The sequence below is a fragment of the Garra rufa genome, chromosome 17 (assembly GCF_049309525.1).
Source record: "Garra rufa chromosome 17, GarRuf1.0, whole genome shotgun sequence".
Lineage (NCBI taxonomy): Eukaryota > Metazoa > Chordata > Actinopteri > Cypriniformes > Cyprinidae > Garra > Garra rufa.
Window position 1 is genome coordinate 6,683,916 of NC_133377.1, and position 8,166 is coordinate 6,692,081.

An 8,166-nucleotide genomic window follows, 5' to 3' on the forward strand; every position below is an offset into this window, starting at 1 on the left:
ACACAATTTTTGTGTTGATTTTGATGTTTGTTTTGGATCATCGTCCTGCTGGAAGATGCAACCATGGTCCATTATAAGATTTCTAACAGAGGCAGTCAGGTTTTGATTTTTTATCTGCTGGTATTTGATCGAATCCATTAAGCCATGTATATAAACAAGACGTCCAGGACCTCCCGCAGAAAAACAGGTTCACAACATTAAAGACCTAGCAATATTTTTAACCGTGGGCATGGGGTACTTTTTTTATCCCTGTCTGCATCAAAACCATCTGGAGGGTTCCAATCATGTCTGACAAGTGAATATGCTGGAGTTTGTTTTTGGATGAGCCAGGAGGATTTTTTCTTGAAACCCTCTGGAACAACGTGGTGATGTAGGGGCTGTTTGATCATTTTATTTTAGGTTTTCTGACCCCAAGACTCAACAATTCTTTGCAATTCTTCAACTGTGATCTTTGGAGAGTCTTTAGCCACTCAAACTCTCCTCCTTATCGTGCATTAGGATAATATAGACACTAGGGGTGTGACGAGATCTCGCGAGAACATGATGATATCATGGCAAAACTTTTTGCAGTGTTTACACTAGAGCTGCATGACTAATAGTTAAAATATCACGATCTCTATTCAAAGACCCACGCAATCTTATTCATGAATGACAACGATTCAGCGGTGTCTATTACAATTTTTTCACACGCTCCACTGACGCTTACGATGTGAAAGTTATTGAAGACATTCAAATCTGCATTCTTACTGCTGCTGTTTCAGAAAGCAACACAAACCGACTTTTTAATCACATAATCATCATTTCTTTGTTACAGACATTTAAATAACATAAGTACTGGGATAAAAGCTTATAGTTTGGGTATAAACACTTATTGTCTACAGTAGCGATCAAAACGAAAGAGGACACCCTCCCCAGGATGAAACTACATTTGCGTTTCGGCATGTGACACACAGCTCTTGCAGAGCAGCTCCTCGTTTGTTTTGTTTTGACAATTGAGTCTTTCACGTCATCAGACAGGTACCTCAGAATAATGCAGACGGTCAGTGAATTGAGGTAAAAAGCCCGGACATTTCAATATATTTTACAAAATCCCCCCGGACATAATTTTATAGCCAAAAAGTAGGACATGTCCGGGTAAAAGAGGACGTATGGTCACCCTAATGTATGTAGTGTAACGCTTGTCCTCTTCCGCCAGGAGGTGGCGACAACTGCACGTTTAAAAAAGTATTTGTCATTGAATTATACAGTCGTGGCCAAAAGTTGAGAACTACATAAATATTGGAAATTGGAAAAGTTGCTTCTTAAGTTTTTATAATAGCAATTTGCATATACTCCAGAATGTTATGAAGAGTTATCAGATGAATTGCATAGTCCTTCTTGGCCATGAAAATTAACTTAATCCCGATAAAAACTTTCCACTGCATTTCATTGCTATCATTAAAGGACCTGCTGAGATCATTTCAGTAATCGTCTTGTTAACTCAGGTGAGAATGTTGACGAGCACAAGGCTGGAGATCATTATGTGACTGGGTTAGAATGGCAGATTCGACATGTTAAAAGGAGGGTGATGCTTGAAATCATTGTTCTTCCATTGTTAACCATGGTGACCTGCAAAGAAACGCGTGCAGCCATCATTGCGTTGCATAAAAATGGCTTCACAGGCAAGGATATTGTGGCTACTAAGATTGCACCTAAATCAACAATTTATATGATCATCAAGAACTTCAAGGAAAGAGGTTCAATTCTTGTTAAGAAGGCTTCAGGGCGTCCAAGAAAGTCCAGCAAGTGCCAGGATCATCTCCTAAAGAGGATTCAGCTGCGGGATCGGAGTGCCACCAGTGCAGAGCTTGCTCAGGAATGGCAGCAGGCAGGTGTGAGCGCATCTGCACGCAAAGTGAGGCCAAGACTTTTGGAAGATGGCCTGGTGTCAAGAAGGGCAGCAACGAAGCCATTTCTCTCCAAAAAAAACATCAGGGACAGATTGATCGTCTGCAAAAAGTATGGCGAATGGACTGCTGAGGACTGGGGCAAAGTCATATTCTCCGATGAAGCCTCTTTCCGATTGTTTGGGGCATCTGGAAAAAGGCTTGTCCGGAGAAGAAAAGGTGAGCGCTACCATCAGTCCTGTGTCATGCCAACAGTAAAGCATCCTGAGACCATTCATGCTTCTCATCCAAGGGAGTGGGCTCACTCACAATTTTGCCCAAAAACACAGCCATGAATAAAGAATGGTACCAAAACACCCTCCAACTTCTTCCAACAATCCAACAACAGTTTGGTCAAGAACAATGCATTTTCCAGCACGATGGAGCACCGTGCCATAAGGCAAAAGTGATAACTAAGTGGCTCGGGGACCAAAACGTTGAAATTTTAGGTCCATGGCCTGGAAACTCCCCAGATCTTAATCCCATTGAGAACTTGTGGTCAATCCTCAAGAGGCGGGTGGACAAACAAAAACCCACTAATTCTGACAAACTCCAAGAAGTGATTATGAAAGAATGGGTTGCTATCAGTCAGGATTTGGCCCAGAAGTTGATTGAGAGCATGCCCAGTCGAATTGCAGAGGTCCTGAAAAAGGCTTTGACTTTGGAGTGGCCTAGTCAAAGTCCTGACCTGAATCCTACTGAGATGCTGTGGCATGACCTTAAAAAGGCGGTTCATGCTTGAAAACCCTCCAATTTGGCTGAATTACAACAATTGTGCCGAGAAGAGTAGGCCAAAATTCCTGCACAGCGCTGTAACAGACTCATTGCAAGTTATCGCAAACGCTTGATTGCAGCTGTTGCTGCTAAGGGTGGCCCAACCAGTTATTACGTTTAGGGGGCAAACATTTTTATTTCTCGCAATTGCGAGTTTATATCCAGCTATTCTGAGAATAAAAAACTGAGACACTATAAGAAAAAAAATCTGTATTATTAGATAAAAAAAACCTTTACCTTTTCATTTTTTTTATTCAGTGATAGAAATGGGCTTCCATATGCAGGACACTGTGAAACAAAACAAAAACAAAACAAGAAACAAATGCCTTAACATGTGCAAGCAAGTTTACTATGTCAGAAAAGCCATACATATGGAGGTAATTACGTAATGAAAACATCAAAATGTATTTGCTTACAAATCATACATTATGGTAAGTGTTTTGAGGTCCTTATTGTATCATTAGCTATAGAAACCCGTTTCCACCACTGAATAAAAAAAAAAAAAAAATGGTAATTGCGACTTTTTCTCATAATTCTGACTTTTTTTTCTTGCAATTTCAAGTTTACAATTCTTTTTTCAATTGCCTGATGCAAACTAACAAATCTGACTTTTTTTCTCATAATTGTGAGATATAAAACTCACAATTGTAAGTTATGAAGTCAGAATAGCAAGATATAAACTCGTAGTTTTGAATTTTTTACTCAGAATTGCATGATATAAACTCAGAATTCTAAGAAAGTCAGAACTGCGAGATACAAACTCGCACTTGCGAGAAAAGGAGTAAGATTGACTTTATAACTCGGAATTGTTAGTTCATTCCTCAAGAAAAAAGTCAGATTTGCACATTTGTTTTATGCAATTGTAAGAAAAAAAGTTGTAAGATAAAAACTTGCAATTACCTTTTTTTATTTTTATTCAGTGGCAGAAATGGCCTTCCATATGCAGGACACTGTGCAAAAAAAATAAATAAATAAATAAATAAAATAAGTGCCTGTACCAGGTGCGCTACCAAGCAAGTTCAGTATGCCAGAAAAGCCATACATCAGGAGGTGATTATGTGATGCAAACATCAAATCATGCATTATGGTAAGTGCTTTACATTGTATCGTGCAGGCATGGAAGCCTGCTTCCGCCAACAAAAAAAAAAAAAAGGTAATTGTGACTTTTTATCTCACAATTCTTACTTTTTTTCCCCCTCACAATTTTAAGTTTACATCTTGCAAGTCTATTTTTCTCAGGGTTCTTACTTTTTTTTTTCTCAGAATTGCAAGTCTTATATCTTGCAAATGTGATTTTATAACACAATTGTGAGTTAAGTCAGAATTGAAAGATATAATCTCACAATTCTGAGAGAAAAAGTAGAATCGTGAGATACAAACTCACATTTGCACATTTATATCCTGCTATTCTGACTTCATAACTTGCAATTGTGAGTTTATATCCCACAATTCTGAGAAGAAGAAAAAAAGTCAGAATTACTCACAATTACCTTTTTTATTCAGTGCTGAAAATGTGCTTCAACATTTAAGATATTAATATTATATCATCCACATATTGATGATGCATTGCCAATTAAGTATTCTCTCTTTGTAGAAAATTTTGTTGAATTAAAGTAACCTTTCCACTATCCACTTCAAAAAAAAAAAAAAAGTGATACCTATAAAACAACATAAAACCATCCATATTAAGTAGCGATTTAGCACTTCCGTCTGTCTTTCCTTGCAACTGCTCTTCTGTTCAGTACTCCACCAGTCCTCTAGAGAGCATTTTACCTCACGTCTCAGCACCTTCTGTCAACCAGGTGCTACAGTCGGCTGGTTATTGACAGAGAAAAAGGGCACAAGCGCTCATAAACCTTTTAATACCCATCTGCAAAGGTCAGTTGTCTGACACTATCGAACTGACCCAAGGAGAGGAAAACATGAAATAAGAGGTGGAAAAAGGAATTATCTTCTATCTTTGAAGTCTGGACTGTGCAAAGCTTAAGGATTCATCATTTTAAACTAAACTTTGAGCATGAAACCATTTTGAAATGCCAGGTCACAGATCTGTAGGTTTAAAGTATGTTGTTTTAGGTTGTTAATATTACACAAAATGCTCATAACTGTCATGAAATTTGTGTATTTGAGATTAATGTTAGTCGATTTTGAATGCTAAATTTGTACAGTTAATGTTCTTTGGATTTGTAGGGCATATGTTCTTTTCATTACATTATTGCATGCTGAAATATTGTGCTACAAAAAAAAAAAAAAAAAAAAAAAATCATTCCGATAATGTCATTGAATAGAATGTAATACAACCTCCCTCCCTCTCCCGACGACTCTAGCTGTACCTCCAGTGATGGCTGACAGCCTGTTAATGCTTCACACCTCACAACGTAAATGCCAAAAGAGAGAGAGGCAAACAGCAGCAAGGGGAATCAACAGAATGCATGTCTTTGTGAAGGGTTCCCCTATATTTCCCCATCCTTCATCACTAATAGGAGGGTCTGAATGAACGCCTATGGAGGGGGCCTGTGTTTTTTCAGCCTTATTACGGCAGCAAACTTCCTTGACTATTACGCCGGAATGGAAGTGTAGTTCCTAATCTTATCAGCCTAGAAAATTGAAGCTTTGCATTTCCACTGGTCTTAGTACACGATATAACTACAGAAGAGTCAAGTTTTAAATAGGACAAATATCGAAACTCGTTGGTCATTTTTGAACGTGATGCTACTGGTCTAATAGGATTCAATGATCTATGCTAAGCTATGCTAAAAGTGATATCGCCAGAACAGGAGAACGGCTGAATGGATTTCAAAACGGTAAAACCCAACTTATTAACTTGGGGGGAGTTGGAGAATGAGCCTATTTCCAAAAAAAGTGGAGTGTTCCTTTAATCTCAGCAAATACCTGCCTCACAGACATGAGAAATGTATGTATAGAACGCTTGCAATGTCTACTTTTAAATGAAGTCAGTCAAGTTGAAAACAAATATTCTCTGATAAAGTAATCCGTTTGATACCAAGGCGAGCTACAGTTTTTTCTAACCGTTTAAACTCATTATATCAAATATAATCACGTGAGACATGCGGACATGTAGGTAAACACCCACATTATCTCCGTAAATAAATGTGAACGTTCATCAAGTTCATCTCGGCTACATTCGTTTCTGGAAGAAGATTTTCGGAGAGCAATAAGCCAGAATTGACCTCAGAAGAAGAACGCAATGCGATGCGCAGCTTTGCAGGTCCTATAGCTGTGAGAGAGCCTACACAGATGAAAACCGCTTCAGTGAGCTCAATTATAATAACTCCGCATTTTATTGTCAGTAACGTAATGCCGCTGTAACAGAGGAAACTGATTGTTACTGAAAAAAGTAATGCCATTAGCAACGCTGTTTATTTGTAACGTTATTATTCCAATCACTGCTCACTCTCATGTAATTCCAAACCCGTAAGACCTTCGATCAGCTTCAGAACACAAATTAAGATATTTTGGATTAAATCCAAGAGCTTTCTGACCCTGCATAGACAGCAACGGGACTGACACATTCAAGGCCCAGAAAGATAATAAGGACCTCAATAAAATAGTCCATGTGATTCATTCATAATGTTATGACGCTACGAGAATACATTTTGTGCGCAAAGAAAATGCAATTAGCAACTTTATTCAACAATTTCTTCTCTTCAGTGTCAGTCTTCAATGCGTTAAAGGGGGCATAACACACACAGTTTCACCCAATCTCATGATAATCTTGAGTACCTATGGAGTAGTACTGCATCCTTCATATCTCCAAAATATGTCTTTAGTTTTATTATATTTACAAAAGAAGGATACAGCTTCACAATTCTCTCCAAAAACAGCCAAGCTCCTGGAAGAGCGCCTTGGGAAGAGCTAAAGATTGACAAGCATTTGCACGCAGATTGCCAGTAATAAGTAAAAATATGACTGGTCTCAGTCTTGTCAGAGTCCCAGTTGTGCGCGTAATGGGTTTGGAGACCACCCACTGTCACACGCTCTTGAACGCCTCACTAGTCCTAATGTGATACGCGCAAATGACTTTCAACTTCACCTACTCAAGAACTCTAGAACAGGTGTGGAAATGAGGTGTTAAGCAGATGTGCATCTTGATGTGTCAATAAGACAACAGCATGCATATTTAGAGTTAATAAAATAACTGTTTTTAATATATGAATATCTATACTTTAGCAGAAAAAGATGCTTTTTGAAGAACATGGATCTAATGAACAGATAAAAGCCTTAATCTCTTGACACTGACATGAGCAATGGTTTTGTCCAAATCAGTATTAAATTATTATTAATTATTAATAACAAAATAAAGTCTTTAGTTTTATCACATTTACAAAAGAAGGTTACAGCTTTACGATTCTCTCCGAAAAAAGCCTAGCTCCTGGAGGCGCGCTGTGGGCAGAGCTAAAGATTGACAAGCATTTGTGCGCCGATTGCCAGTAATAAGTAATAATACTTTGTTACAGTACTTAAGTATTTTTCGGGAGTATCTGTACTTTACTTGAGTTTTTATATTTTAGCCAACTTTTACTCCACTACAATTCCTAATTAAAATGTATACTTTTACTCCGATACATCAAGTCAGAAGAACGCGGACTGCAGGAAAGCAGGTTTGACGAATCAATGGTCTGACACTTGCAAGTTAGAGCTCCTAAAAACACCTTTGCTCATGCAATAAGTGACTTACATTTTAGACATAGTAATGTTGCTTGTTTTTGCTCAAATTTGCCAACGAAAAATAGTTCCAAACAAAGATCACAGCACTGTTCTACGTCTCTGAGCAATGGACGGTGTTTACCTATTGAACGAATCAGCTTTTTGAAAGAATCGGTTAATAAAAATGATTCAGTGATTCACTTATTAACACAGTCAAATGCTTTGAATCTCAATAACTCACTCATTAGCAGACACTTGCTGTCACCTACTGCCGGTTTTAATTGCACATTTAGACTATTTTTTATGTCTTAAATTATTTCAAATATCAGTATTCAACGTTTTTGTTAAAAACAAAACATTAGACCAATTTATGCATTTGTAACTGCAGGTTAAATGCATCCACATCCCCTCTGAGATGCATTAAACTGTGTAAATTACGGTGGCCGAGAGAGATCAACGCGCTGCAAACAAGAAAACACATGCAAACAGAAAAAAACGACAACAAATTAAGAAAACATCTTCATCAGTTTGAAAACACAGGCGCTGCAAATCCTCGCAACGCAAACACAAATATGGAAACGCGCTGCAAATTCTCACAGCACAACCAAACTCAGAAACGCGCTGCGAACACACGAAGGCGCTGCAAACTAACAAACGTGCTGCATATAGCACGGTCCACAACGGAAATGTTTCAGGGGGACCTCAAAAAGTGACGAACTCATCTGGGACCTGATTATTTATATCACTATCAACTTTAAGTGATACTATACTATCACTAAAAGGTAATAGTTCACCGATA